Genomic DNA, 15,425 nt, shown 5'->3' with positions numbered 1-15,425 from the left:
GTCGTTAACACTAAAGCCCTATGGCTCATTTTCCTCAAGAAATCAAAAAACCAGCCTTGTACATTTTCACCCAATTGGATTTCAGCCTCATCTCCCTAGGCTGCAGCAGAGGTGGCCTGAGTGACAGCAGCTTAAGCTGTGATCAAAATCCCCTTCTCTACAGCCTCAGACCACCTCATTTGTACCAAGCTCAGGGACCCACTCTTGCCTTCCTGATCCATTCATTTTAAGTATACAGTTTGATGAGTTTTGACAAAATGCACACACCCACGTAGCCACAACCCCAAGATAAAGTTGTATTTCCATCAATCCAGAGAATTCCCTTGTGCTCCTTTGCCATCAGTTTCTACTTCTAATTCTGGCCCCAGGCAACTACCGATCTGCTTCATATTGATATACATTATTTTTACCAGCCCTAGAGTTTCAATGAATGGAATCATATAGTATATATTCTGCTGTGTAAGGTTTCTTTTACTCAGTATAATGTTTTTGAGATTCATCTATGGTCTTGCTTCCATCAGTAGTTTGTTTCTTATTATTACAAAGTAGAATTCCAGTCTATGGATATGCCAAAATCTGTTTATTCATTCACCAGTCAGTTAACATCTATATAGTTTCCAATTCTGACATCCTGTGAATAAAAATGCTATGAACATTCATTTACAAACCTGAGGGAAAAATAATATTTTTATTTCTTTTGGGAGTGGAATTGCTGAATTATATAGTAAATGTATGTTTAACTTTGTTTAAAAAAAAAAAACTACCAAAGTGTTTTCCAATGTTGTTTAATCATTTTACATTTCCACCAGCACCGTGTAAGATTTCCCATTTCCTCCCAAACTCACCAGCACTTAACCATTGTTGGTCTTTTTAATTTTCATAGATTTATCATGGTTTCTTATTATTAAGTTTTAATTTGCATGTCACTGATGGCTAATGTTGTCATATTTTTGGTCATCCTTATATCTTATTTTGTGAAGTCTATTAAGAGCTTTTGCACTATTTTTTTCATTGAAAAAGAATGTCTTTTAATTTATTTTTTTCCAATCTAATCAATGCAATCCCTATCAAATTACCCATGACATTTTTCACAGAACTAGAACAAACAATCCAAACATTTATATGGAACCACAAAAGACCCAGAATTGCCAAAGCAATCCTGAGAAACAAAAACAAAGCAGGAGGCATCACTCTCCCAGACTTCAGGCCATATTACAAAGCCACAGTAATAAGATAGTGTGGTACTGGTACCAAAATAGACATACAGACTGATGGAACAGAATAGAGAACCCAGAAATAAACCTAGACACCTATGGTCAATTAATCTTTGACAAAGAAGTCAAGAATATAAAATGGGAAAAAGATAGTCTTTTCAGCAAGTCATGCTGAGAAAACTGGACAGCTGCATGCAAAGCAATGAAACTAGAACACACCCTCACACCATTCACAAAAATAAACTCAAAATGGCCAAAACGTAAGACAAGACACCATCAAACTCCTAGAAGAGAACATAGGCAAAGCATTCTCTGACATCAACCTTACAAATATTTTCTCAGGTCAGTCTCCCAAGGCAACAGAAATCAAAGCAAAAATAAACCAGTGGGACTTCATCAAACTGAAAAGCTTTTGCACAGCAAAGGAAACCATAAAAAAAAAAAAAACCTTACAGAATGGGAGAAAATAGTTTCAAATGATGCAAAGGGCTTCATCTCCAAAACATACAAACAACTTAAACAACTCCATAGCAAAAAAGCCAACAACCCAGTTGAAAAATGGGCAAAAGACCTGAATAGACATTTCTCCAAGGAAGATATACAGATGGCCAACAAGCACTTGAAAAAATGCTCAACATCCCTGATTATTAAAGAAATGCAAATCAAAACTACTATAAGGTACCACCTCACACTAGTCAAAATGGCTATCATTAATAAGTCCACAAATAAATGCTGGAGAGGGTGTGGAGAAAAGAGAACCCTCTTGCACTGTTGTTGGGAATGTAAATTGGTACAACCACTATGGAAAACAGTAATTTTTTTTAGGGCCACACCCGCGGCATATGGAAGTTCCCAGGCTAGGGGTCGAATAGGAGGAGCTACAGCTGCTAGCCTGCCACAGCCACAGCAAAGCAGGATCAAAGATGACTCTGCAACCTATGCCAGAGCTCAAAACAATGCTGGATCCTTGACTCACTGAGCAAGGCCAGGGATAGAACCTGCATCATCATGGATATTAATTGGGTTCATTTCCACTGCACCACAACAGGAACTCCTGCACTATTTTTAATTAGGATGTTTGTCATCTTATTGAGTTGTGAGATAGATATATAGACACATAAATATCCGAGCTATAAGTCCTTTGTCAGGTATATGGTGTATAATTTTTTTTTTCCCAGTGTGCGGCTTGCCTTTTCATTTTCTTTTTTTTTTTTTTTTTTTTTTTTTTTTTTGCTGCAAATGCTGTTTGTTTTTTTTTTTTTTTTTCCCCTGTACAGCAAGGGGGTCAGGTTATCCTTACATGTATACATTACAATTACAGTTTTTCCCCCACCCTTTCTTCTGTTGCAACATGAGTATCTAGACATAGTTCTCAATGCTATTCAGCAGGATCTCCTTGTAAATCTATTCTAGGTTGTGTCTGATAAGCCCAAGCTCCCGATCCCTCCCACTCCCTCCCCCTCCCATCAGGCAACCACAAGTCTCTTCTCCAAGTCCATGATTTTCTTTTCTGAGGAGATGTTCATTTGTGCTGGATATTAGATTCCAGTTATAAGTGATATCATATGGTATTTGTCTTTGTCTTTCTGGCTCATTTCACTCAGGATGAGATTCTCTAGTTCCATCCATGTTGCTGCAAATGGCATTATGTCATCCTTTTTTATGGCTGAGTAGTATTCCATTGTGTATATATACCACATCTTCCGAATCCAATCATCTGTCGATGGACATTTGGATTGTTTCCATGTCCTGGCTATAGTGAATAATGCTGCAATGAACATGCGGGTGCATGTGTCTCTTTTAAGTAGAGCTTTGTCCGGATAGATGCCCAAGAGTGGGATTGCAGGGTCATATGGAAGTTCTATGTATAGATTTCTAAGGTATCTCCAAACTGTTCTCCATAGTGGCTGTACCAGTTTACATTCCCACCAGCAGTGCAGGAGGGTTCCCTTTTCTCCACAGCCCCTCCAGCACTTGTTATTTGTGGATTTATTAATGATGGCCATTCTGACTGGTGTGAGGTGGTATCTCATGATAGTTTTGATTTGCATTTCTCTTATAATCAGCGATGTTGAGCATTTTTTCATGTGTTTGTTGGCCATCTGTATATCTTCTTTGGAGAAATGTCTATTCAGGTCTTTTGCCCATTTTTCCATTGATTGATTGGTTTTTTTGCTTTTGAGTTGTATAAGTTGCTTATATATTCTAGAGATTAAGCCCTTGTCAGTTGCATCATTTGAAATTATTTTCTCCCATTCTGTAAGTTGTCTTTTTGTTTTCTTTTGGATTTCCTTTGCTGTGCAAAAGCTTTTCAGTTTGATGAGGTCCCATGGGTTTATTTTTGCTCTAATTTCTATTGCTTTGGGAGACTGACCTGAGAAAATATTCATGATGTTGATGTCAGAGAGTGTTTTGCCTATGTTTTCTTCTAGGAGTTTGATGGTGTCCTGTCGTATATTTAAGTCTTTCAGCCATTTGGAGTTTATTTTTGTGCATGGTGTGAGGGTGTGTTCTAGTTTCATTGCTTTGCATGCAGCTGTCCAGGTTTCCCAGCAATGCTTGCTTTCTTTTTCCCATTTTATGTTCTTGCCTCCCTTGTCAAAGATTAATTGACCATAGGTGTCAGGGTTTATTTCTGGATTCTCTATTCTGTTCCATTGGTCTGTCTGTCTGTTTTGGTATCAATACCACACTGTTTTGATGACTGTGGCTTTGTAGTATTTCTTGAAGTCTGGGAGAGTGATGCCTCCTGCTTGGTTTTTGTTTCTCAGGATTGCTTTGGCAATTCTGGGTCTTTTGTTGTTCCATATAAATGTTTGGATTGTTTGTTCTAGTTCTGTGAAAAATGTCATGGGTAATTTGATAGGGATTGCATTGAATCTGTAGATTGCTTTGGGTAGTATGGCCGTTTTTACAATATTGATTTTCCCAATCCAGGAACATGGAATATCTTTCCATTTCTTTACATCTTCTTTGATTAAAGTTTTATAGTTCTCGGCATATAGGTCCTTTACCTCCTTGGTCAGGTGTATTCCGAGGTATTTGATTTTGTGAGGTACAATTTTAAAAGGTATCGTATTTTTGTATTCATTTTCTAATGTTTCATTGCTGGTATACAGAAATGCAACTGGCTTCTGAATGTTAATCTTATATCTTGCTACTTTGCTGAATTTATTAATCAGTTCAAGGAGTTTTGGGGTTGAGTCCTTAGGGTTTTCTATGTATAGTATCATGTCATCTGCCTTTTCATTTTCTAAATAGCATCTTGTGACAGAAAGATTTTACTTTTGATGAAATACAGGTTCCCATGTTTTCATTTACAGTTATTTTGTTTTCTAGCCTAAGAAATTTTCACCAACACCACGACTGAAAAGTTTTGCCCTTATGATTTTTTTCTAGAAGAGTTCAAATCTTAGCTCATATTTAGGTCTATGATCCATATCAGATTAACTTTTAGTTTTTGCATGAAGTAAGGATCAAAGTTTATGTATTTAATGTGGCTCTCCAGTTATTCCAGTGCCATTTATTGAGATTACCCTCTCCCCAATGAATTTCCTTGATCCCTTTGTTGAAAATCAGTCAACCATATATTCTGGACTCCTAGTTCATTCTACTGACCTTTATGTCTATTCCTATGCCAATACCATACTATATTGATTATGGTTTTATATAAAGTTTCGGGTAGTATATACCCCTTCGTTCAACTTCATTCTTTTTCAAAATTATTCTGGCTGGTCTATATTATTGCATTTTGAAACAAATCTTAGAGTTCAATAATTTTTTTTTTTTTTTTTTTTTTTTTTTTTTTTTTTTGCTTTTTAGGGCCACGCCCGCAGCATATGGAGGTTCCCAAGCTAGGGGTCCATTCAGAGCTACAGCTGCCAGCCTACTCCACAGCCACAGCTACTCCAGATCCAGGCCACGTCTGTTACCTACACTGCAGCTCACGGCAATGCCAGATCTTAAACCCACGGAGCGAGGCCAGGGATCGAACCCACAACCTCATGGTTCCTAGCTGGATTTGTTTCCACTGTGCTATAGGAACTCGAAAAAAATTAAAGCCTGACATTTTTATTGTGATTATGTTAAATCAACAGATCAGTTTCAGGACAACTGAAATCCTATACTGATTCTTTCCAATCACTGAATATAGTATATCTCTTGTTTTTTTTTTTTTTGGTCTTTAATTTCTATTAGCATGCTTTATAGTTTTAAAAGCAGAAAACATGCACATATTTTGTTGTATTTATTGTTAGAGTTATTTGCTATATATTTATAAAATATTGTCAGTACAAGTTTGAACAATAGTGGTGATATCCTTACCTTGATTCCCATCTTAGGAGAGAATACATCTAATCATTCATTATTGCTTAAGATGTAAGTGGTAGGTTTTTATATATGGTCATTGTCAGATTGAGAAAGTTATCTTCTTTTTTATGGCCACACCTGAGGTATATGGAATTTCCTGGGCTAGGAGTCAAATTGGAGATGCAGCTGCTGGCCGTGCCACAGCCAGAGCAACACAGGATCTGAGCCACAGCTTATGTCAACACCGAATCCTTCACCCGATGTACAAGGCCAGGGATCAAACCCACATCCTCACAGAGACCAGTCAGGTTCTTAGCCCACCGAGCCAGATTAGGAACACCAGAAAGTTACCTTCCATTCCTAGTTTCCTGAGAGTTTTTAAAATCATAAATGAGTATTGAATGTTCTCAAAGTTTTTCTTTATATGTTAAATACCATTTGTTGTTAAATACCGTTTTGATTGTTAAACCAATCTTACACTCCTGAAATAAACCCCACTGGTATTTACTGCACTACATTTATAAAATATTGCTGAATTTAATGCACTGATACCCTTCTAAGGAATTTTTGTGTCTGTTGAGGAGGTTTCTTTGGACATGTGATTTTTAATGCTGAAACTGGGACAGCCCCAGGCAAATCTAGATGGTTAATTACCCTAGATAGTACTCTCCAAATATTAATCTCTTTTATCTTACTATCTTGTCTGGTTAATATCTTTGTCTTAATATCAAAGCAATACTGGAATCATGAAGTAAGTCTTCAGAGTTCTTCTATGGCACAGCAGGTTAAGGATCTGGCACTGGCACTGCAGTGGCTTGGGTTGCTGCTGTAGCATGGGTTTGATCCCTGACCCAGGAAATTCCACATGCTGCAGGTACAGCCCCCTCAAATAATAAGTGTTCTCTCTACCCCTCCTTTATGAAACATTATGTGGAATTGGTATGTCTTCCTTAACTATTTGAGGGAATTCCCTAGAAGAGCCATTTATGCCCAGACTTTTCTTTGTGGACAGGTTTTTAGTTACTCTTTTTTAGTAAATGTAGTATTATTATATTTTTCTCTTTCTTGTTCCATTTCTTTTGTTCTATTCCACACGTGAATAGTAGATGGAATGATGGCCTCCCACAGCTATTAACAGCATAATCCCAATATGTGTGAATATGTTGTGTTACACAGCAAAGGGCAATAAAGTTGTGGATGAAATTAGGGTTGCTAATAAACTGGCCTTGAAATGGTAAGATGACCCTGGAATACCAGGGAATTACAAGACTCTTTGTAAGTGGAAGAAAGAGGCAGAAATGGAGGGAGCCAGAGAGATGTCAGCCTAAAAAGGACTTGGTTCAATGTTACTGGCTTTCAAGACGGAAGAGGTGGGCCCTGAGCCAAGGAACGTAGGTGGCTTCTAGAAGCTGGAAAAGACAAATATATGGATTATCCTCTGGAGCCTCTAGAAGGAACCCAACCCTGATGATACCTTGTATTTAGCCTAGGGAGACACATTTCAGACTTCTTACCTCCAGACCTCTAAGATAATAAATTTGTGTGTTGTTTTAAGCCAATAAGTTTGTAGTAATTTGTCACAGCAGCAATAAAAAGTAATAGAGCATATTATTAATTTGTCTGTTTTATCTGAGGTATCAAATTTATTTCCATAAACCTGTTTATAACATAAACTCATTAGCACTTGAATGTTCATAGGATCTGTACAGACAGCCTCTCTTTTATGGCTGATTTGATCATTTCTGTCTTCTCTTTATATTTTGATCACTTACGTTTGAGGTTTATTAATTTTACTGTCTTTTCAAAGAACAATCTTTTAATTTTTGTCTACTTTTAGTCTGTTCTATTTACTTCCATTCTGATCTTTATTATTTCCTTCAACTTATTTTGGATTAAATATGTTCTTTTTTTCATTTCTTAAAATGCAACTTTGAATAATTTTGGTTTAGATCCTGTTGAAGATAATTCCCACATGGATATCTCATGTTTCTGCATATTTTACAAGCAGAAACACTAACTGTCCTGGTCTGGACCATCTTCCAGGATGCTTATATGATAAACAGTCGTGAAGAATATAGTGTCTCACAAGTGTGTTTTCTGTTTAGTATTATAAACATAATGTCTCTCTCTAAGGCATAGGCTACTATCCATTATAGAAGATCCAGGTTTCCTAAGCTTGGATTTCCTCTGTAATGCAACCCACTGCATGTTCAAGTGTCATCTGGCCCCTTCTTTTTCACCCTGTGGGAATTGGGACTGAGAGAATCATCACAAATGCTGATACTCTGGCTACTGCTATTGCTGTATATAATCAAGTCCTTTGTTTCTGACTCATGAGTGTTGTGTCTTGCACCAGCATTCATGAACTTGTGGGAGCTAATTGTTAGCTTGCAAGTAGCAAAAAATCACAGACCATTCACAGCACTTATGGTTGGTCCTTTCTTCTTTTTTATATAAACGTTTCAAGCTATTAATTTTCGTTTAAGTATTGCTTTAACTGCATCCCACAAATACGGGGGTTTCGAAATTATAATTTAGTTCACTATATTTTTCTGATTTTTGTGATTTATTTAATATTCCATAAATTATCTAGAAGTATGTTTGATTTTTCTAAAAATTGGGAGATTTTTCAGATATCTTCTTGTTGCAGGTTGTTAATTTAATTTTGTTGAGGTCAGAGAATATTCTTTGAATTGAAATCTTTATATTTATTAAGACTTGCTTTGTGGTCCATGATACAGCCTCATAGTACTCACTTATAATGCAGTGAGTGTCTCATGTGTACTTAAAAGGAAAGTGTATTCTTCCATTATTTGATGTAAGGTTCTGTGTGTTTCAGTTGTAAAGTTGACTGATAGCATTCCTTGGTATTTTTTAACATAACTGATTTCTTTCCATATAGCCTACAAATTATTTAGATAGAAATGTTCATTACTACAATGACTATAGATTTGTCTACTTCTTTTTTCAATTCTGTACATTTTTATTTCCTAAAGTTCTGTAATTAGGTGTGTGTGTGTGTGTGTGTGTATGTGTGTGTGTATATATGCAAATATCAAGCTGTCCTGACGATTTTACCTCTTTATCACTATGAAACATTCTTCTTTATCTCTGAAAATAATTCTTGTGTTAATATAGTAAATCCAGCTTTTTATCCTTAGAGTTTTCAGGGTACCTTTTTTCCACCCTCTTACTTTTTGTAAATTTATGTGTTTTTATATTTAAAGTATATTTCTTAAAAATAACATATTTTTATATGTCTTGTCTTTTTACACATTGTAACAATATTTGCTTTTTTTTTTTTTTTTTTTTGGTCCTTTTAGGGCCGCTGCTGAGGCATATGGAGGTTCCCAGGCTAGGGGTCAAATTGGAGCTGTAGCCGCTGGCCTATGCCACAATCACAGCAACATCAGATCTGAGCCACATCTGCAACCTACACCACAGTTCTCAGCAATGCCACATTCTTAACCCACTGAGCAAGGCCAGGGATCAAACCTTCATCCTCCTGGATGCTAATCAGATTTGTTTCCACTGAGCCACCACGGGATCTCTCAATCTTTGCTTTTTAATTGGAGCGTTTATACCATTTGCATGTCATGTAATTACTGATATAGTTGGGTTTAAATCTACCATTTGTTTGTTCCATCTGGTCTCTGTGCCTTTTTCCCCCCTCTTTTCCTGCCTTCTTTTACATTAACTTAAGAGTATTTTTTAGTATTAACATTTAATCTCCTCCCTTTGCTTAATTTTTTAGTGGCTGTTCTAGGGTTTAGATTATATATATATTTATCTTGACCTATCAAAGCTATATTTGAAAAGTATTATGTCATTTCATGTTTAATGTAATAACTTTACAATACACTTCTTTTTCATCATCCTTGTCCATGGCTCCCTACTGCTAAGAAGTGATTTTTCTGGGGGTTCTACTGAATGTCCTAGGTGTTCAATGAAGTCTCTCCACTCTGACTGGTTGAAACTAGAATGTCTCCCATCTTTGTGTGAGCTCTGCAATTGTTTAGCTTATGCATCTAGATAGTTTTCCTTTGCTTGGTCTCATGCAATTTCACCCTTTACATATATAGATTTATATTTAGTCAAATATTCAAGGAAACATCTATTTATCTTCAGGATGGACAAGTGATCACTTGATAACCCAGATTACACTTGCAGTGGATTTGAGTGTCTTTGGGATGAAAGCTACATCACATAATAGACTGCTGCTGGAGCAACCATTCAGAATCTTAGAGACCTCATTTGTTGGAATTTGTATTGAGTCTTGGGACACAAAATGCAATGGAAATTCATAACCATCTGCTTTTAGTTGAGGTGCTCAGATTTCACCACCCAGGGATGAATCTAAACACTTAGATCATATCAACTGACAATCTTTGAGCTCCTGGTATGACCCAGTCTCTTGATTAAGCATCATAGGCACTGAGCTGAATAAAGCATAGTCTCTGCCCTGTCTGGAAGGAGAAAAACACCTAAAATGAATAAACATGCAAATGAAATTCTATGATCATTGCTACTGGATGGTGTATTCATAAAACCTTAAGAAAGTACAAATATTTTAGCCTTTGTTTTGATTGAACAGGGGAGTCAAGAGTGGCTTTAGATAACAGGAAGCATTTGGGGAGATCTTTAGTGAATAAACACAATTCTCAAAGGACATAAGGAATTTCCAAAAGAAGAAACATCATGAAAAGGGGTGCATGGACAAGAACATCTATGAGCTTTTCCATCTGCGTCCAAATATAAGTCGTGGAATAGAAGTATTCTAGGAGATGAGATGAGAAGGAGTTCAATCATGGAAGCTAAGTGGCTTGAACTTCATCTTTGTAACAATGCAAAGATTTTCATATAGAAGCATGACTTAGCCAGATTAGCATTTTAGAATGATGATTCTTGTGGTATATGGCAGCAGGAATCCTAGGTGGAGGACATTGTCACTCTTTGAATTAGAAAAACACATACACAAGAGACACCTCTGGGAGAACAGGAAGCAGGATAAACGCCTAGAAGATCTCGGGTCCACAGTGTTGATTGCGAAGGCTCATGAGGCCTTTTCAACAGTTAGTCCCTGAATCCCAACAAGGGTCAGGAGCAAGCTGGAATCGCAGCTATGCCCTCTACTTAGAGGAACTAGTGTGATAATCAGTGTGTTTTTCTTTGACTTTAGAATATGGTTGAAATAAATACGCTTAATTCTCAGATTTCCTTTTAGCAAAAAAAAAAAAAAAAAAAAACCTAATAAATATAATGAAGTAAAGCAATTCATGCTTTGCTAAATTAAGATGGAAAGAGCCGGAGTTCCCATCGTGGCTCAGTGGTTAACGAATCTAGGAACCATGAGGTTGCGGGTTCGATTTCTGGCCTTGCTCAGTGGGTTAAGAGATCTGACGTTGCTGTGAGCTGTGGTGCAGGTCACAGACACGGCTCGTATCTGGCGTTGCTATGGCTGTGGTATAGGCCGGTGGCTACAGCTCTGATTAGATCCCTAACCTGGGAACCTCCATATGCCATGGGTGCAGTCCTGGAAAAGACAAAAAAAAAAAAAGGAAAGAGCAGAGATTTTTGAGGACATGTAGACCTGTACTTAGTCCCCATTCCACCTCTCACCCCAGAGAGTCCCATTTGAATAATTGGGAAGAGCAACATCTATCTTTCAGGAGTGTGGCCCAGATAAAATGAGACAGTTTGTGCATTTCACACCTATTGTGTGGCCCAACCCATGTCTGTCCATCCCTCTCTATCCCCCAGAGAAAGCTAACCACGCTCATGGTCCCAAGAGCCCCCCAGCTGCTACCACCACGGTCACACCACCACCTAACACTGCCTCAAGCTCCGTCTTCTACAGCAAGGACCAGGCTTCAGCACAATATTGTGCCTACCCCAGTAAGAGCCACTGCAACTGCAATGCTAGGAGTGACCATGGAGGCCTGGCATCCCCAGTGACTTCCCAGAAAGGCTGAGTGACACAACCCAGGAAAGTGGAAAAGTTAATGCCATTGGAATAGATTTTGCCTGTTGTTGGAGTCAGGAGATAGGAAAGGATCGACCAAGATGCAGTGGTTCCATAGGCTTTTCTGAGATTTCCCGCGTGGCCAAGCAACCTACTATATTTTCTCAAGTATAGCCAGCTCAATAAAGTATCATATTTATTTTTTCTCTTTCTCTGTCTCATTTCCCTTTTTCCCCTTACTTTTGCTCCCTGGATTACATTTGTCAATGAGACATCACCATATGAGCTTTTGCCTCTGACTCAACATTCTAGGAAATCCAAGTTATATCATTATGACCTGTATGACATGAACATAGTAGGCATTTAATTAATGTCCTCTTTCTTCCTTCTTTGCCATATGTTTCTTTCTTCCTGTACCTCATAGGTTTTTGTGAGGCTCAAATGAGATAATACATGAAGTATTTTGTGAATTCTTTTTGTGAACCACAGTTATGCTGCACAAATATAAAGCATGTTTACAAATTAACTGACATAATGAGGCTAACCAATTAAGTGAGTTTACTTTCATGTGGCCACATGCTTTTGTGTTCTTGTTCACCATCACATCTTTTTTACTAGCCGGGCTACCTTGAGAAAGTGGCTTCTCTTCTCTGAGCTCTTGAAAGTGGGGTTAACTATATCAAACTCACCTCATCGTTATGTGGTTTTAATAAAATCACAGGTATGAACTTGCTTTATATACTCTACAGTGCTGAGATGAAGGAGGTCATTGTTACTACCAGAAAGGTAGCAGCTCAATAAATACTTGTTGAATAATCAACTGCTTGTGAAATATAGAAAACTAATACAAGTAGTACCCAGGGTCATGATGTAAATTAGGCATGCATCCTTGCTCTCAATTTATAGATCTCCCTGAGAATTTGGAGCCAGAGAATTGGAATTAGAGGCATTATTCTTGGTGAATGCATTAACCATTGCTTCTCTGGGTCATGTGAATGTGGTCAAAATGCAAGGTAGGAATAACAGTGTTTTCAGAATGGTAAAAATATAAGAGACCCATTTATTTAGATGACATAGGAATGAATTGGCAATCATTTCAAGGATTTATACTTATAATTTATCTTTATTGTTTGTCTACTTTTTGTATAGCTTATATTTAATCTCCCCAAATATCCTCTGAGGTTGGTATGAATTTCCCCATTTTCAAATAAAGAAACTGAGATTTAGAGAAATTTAGCAACTTGCCTCAACTGCTAAAGGTAATATTTTTGTGGAACCAATATTTGAAACAAAATCTGTCTCATTCCCAAATCTGTACTTGTTCCTCTGTGACAGGCTGCTGTCTGAAAGTATTGTCTTCCCTCTCACAACTTTCTTATCCCTTTTTCAGTTGTACACTGCAAAACCTGTATGACACCAAAAATGAATTTCAAGAACCCCAAGAATAACTATAAAACCAAAAAGATACTTTAATTACCCATCAATCAGTAGCACTCAAGAAAAAAAAAATGTTTTGTAGTGTTTGCCAATTTCCATGGTGTAAATATTTCCACCATGGCTGATTTAAGCTACCAGTTTACATCACTGAATGCAAAATTAGGAAACAGTGTACACAACCAGCTGTCATGAGGTAGCACACACTAGATCCAGCATACCACCACCTTCAGCTGGCATCTCAGCATTCCACAAAGCACTATGGGATAAGAGACAGTGACAGTCCCTGTCTTCAAGTTTTTTTGTTCCTTGTTTACAGATTATTTGGAGGACAAAAATGCCTAATTAATGAAACACTCAGTAACCTCTTTTTACAGTTTGTGCTAAAATTTGGTGAGGGAAAAGTGGCGGTGAAGAGATTAAATCTAAAGCCAGTAGTACTATACGCAGGTGCAATCATTTGGGAAAGCAGTAAAGCAATAAATATCAGGTTGGAAAGATATCCATAATTTGGACCAGTAATTACACTGTAGGAATTTACCTAAGCAATTTTTCCTATTGAAGCAAAAACCAAGTGTCAGGAGCATTCATGGCAGTGTTATCTACAAAAATAAACAATGAAATAAATGAAATACCTGCCAACTCTCAATATACAACAGCAGTAACGGTAAACTGTTAAAGCTTAAGTATTTGCAGTAAACAGAAAAATAGCCTCCCAAAGATGTCCACACTCTAATCTCAGAACCTATGAATAAGCTATATGACACGAAGAAAAAAAGAGTTACTTTGCAGATATAATTAAGGCTACGCCTTAATTGAGGTTAGTTTATCCTGAATTATCTAGATGGACTTGGAACCGTCTAGAGCCCTTAAAAGCAGAGAATTTTCTCTGGCAGAGGGGAAGTCAGAGAGATTCCAACTATGAGAAGGGTTTGAGATATTATTGCTGGCTCTGAGATAAAGAATTCTGTAGGCAGGAACCAGATGAGGCCTCTGGGAGTTAAGGGCTGGCCCCAGCTCCTAGGGCTCAGCCCTCCAACAGCAAACAACTGAATTCTGCTAATACCCTGAATAAACTTGGGACCAAATTTTCCCCCAGGGCCTCCAGATAAGAACCCAGGCCACTGACATTTGACTTCAGCCTCTGAGGCCCAGATGTCTGACCTCAGATCTGTGAGATATTGCATTTATATAATTTTAAGCTTCTAAATTTGCAGTAATTTTTGAGCATCAGCAGAAACCGAATATAATACTATTCATCTATGTGAGATAATATTGTATTCATATCTTAAAATGATTGTTGTAAAAATCTTATAGTAACCCAGAGAGCTCTTTGTGAGATATTGGTAAGAGAAAACACAAAGATTGTTCCATGAATTCCTCATAACCTCTCACATTAAGACTATATGCATATGAAGACCCGAACAAAAAGAGAATATGCAAAGACAGAAATAATTAGGACTTGGAGAGGAATACTTCTTCCTTTAAGGGTCTAAGCATTACTTAGAAGAACTTGCATGGATCTCTCTGAGGAGAAAGTCCTTACTTTTCCCAGAGAACTGGCATTTCTCAAGGGCTCAGGGTGCTCAGGAGCTGCAGCTGAATTCCTGATACCTTTTCTCCAACTATAGACACAATGACTCCAATGATAGTCTTGTCAATGCTAAATTTTTCTGTCTTTTTTTTCTTGAACTCCAGCACTGGCTACCACCAGGCAAAAACTGGTAGGTGCTAAAAATAAGTGGGTAAGCACGTTAGTACATTGTAACAAGTTAGGGGTTGGTAGATGCAGACTATTACATTTAGAGTGGATAAACAACATGATCCTACTGTATAGCACAGGGAACTATATGCAATCTCCTTGGGTAGGCCATGATGGAAAATAATGTTTAAAAAAAGACTGCATATATATGTATGACTGAGTCACTTTGCTGTACAGCAAAAATTGGCACAACATTGTAAATCAACTGTACTTTAATAAAAAATACTTTTTAAGATGTGCATATGTAAGGAGAGCTTGGACCAGGATGATCATGTTGCCTTTGACAGTTTTTTTTTTTTTTTTTCACTCATGGCTGTGATTTTTCTATTGCCTGCTGTTCATGTTTGCAAATCTTAAATTTGTCCCCTGTTTGAATTGATGGAATTAAGCACCCTTCTCCTTCCCAGGATGCTGCAATCCTGATGGTCATAGAGACACTGGTGATCTCCCTACCCCACCCCAGCTGCTTCAGGAAGGAAGACGGGAATGGCAGGTACAAACTGTGCTTGGAATATTATGTTCTGAGGTGAACAAAATTGAGTCTGACCAAAAGAGAAATTTTGATTTACACAAAATCGTTCAAAAATCACTTGTGACCCCGCCCTGCTGGGAGCTGGGGTAGGGAGTGGTATGATGCCACAAAGTAATGCTGCCTCAAGTGCTTATTATTGGAGTAAAAGCTCCAAAATGACAGAGAAAGATGGTGTCCACCACATTAGGGATCTAATGTAGGCTCCCTGAAAGG

At 37.6% G+C, this 15,425-nt stretch overlaps 1 protein-coding gene across 2 annotated transcripts in view; it reads left to right on the top strand.

Moving 5' to 3' along the window:
- The window catches only part of LOC146407135 (uncharacterized), a 975,296-nt gene that overhangs the window by 934,359 nt on the left and 25,512 nt on the right, over positions 1 to 15,425 (top strand). For both annotated transcript variants that reach the window (XR_014825604.1, XR_014825613.1), the window contains one exon: positions 15,088 to 15,173. The gene's annotated coding sequence lies outside the window, so the exon portion shown is untranslated. The remainder of the gene's footprint in view (positions 1 to 15,087; positions 15,174 to 15,425) is intronic.

Source organism: Sus scrofa, chromosome 1 (genome assembly GCF_054392235.1).
Source record: "Sus scrofa isolate SSC_HxYL_T2T_F1_AM1 chromosome 1, Sscrofa_HxYL_maternal_Yorkshire_Landrace_v2.0, whole genome shotgun sequence".
Classification (NCBI taxonomy): domain Eukaryota; kingdom Metazoa; phylum Chordata; class Mammalia; order Artiodactyla; family Suidae; genus Sus; species Sus scrofa.
Note: the sequence above shows the minus strand (reverse complement) of the source record. Positions and strands in the feature narration are given on the sequence as shown.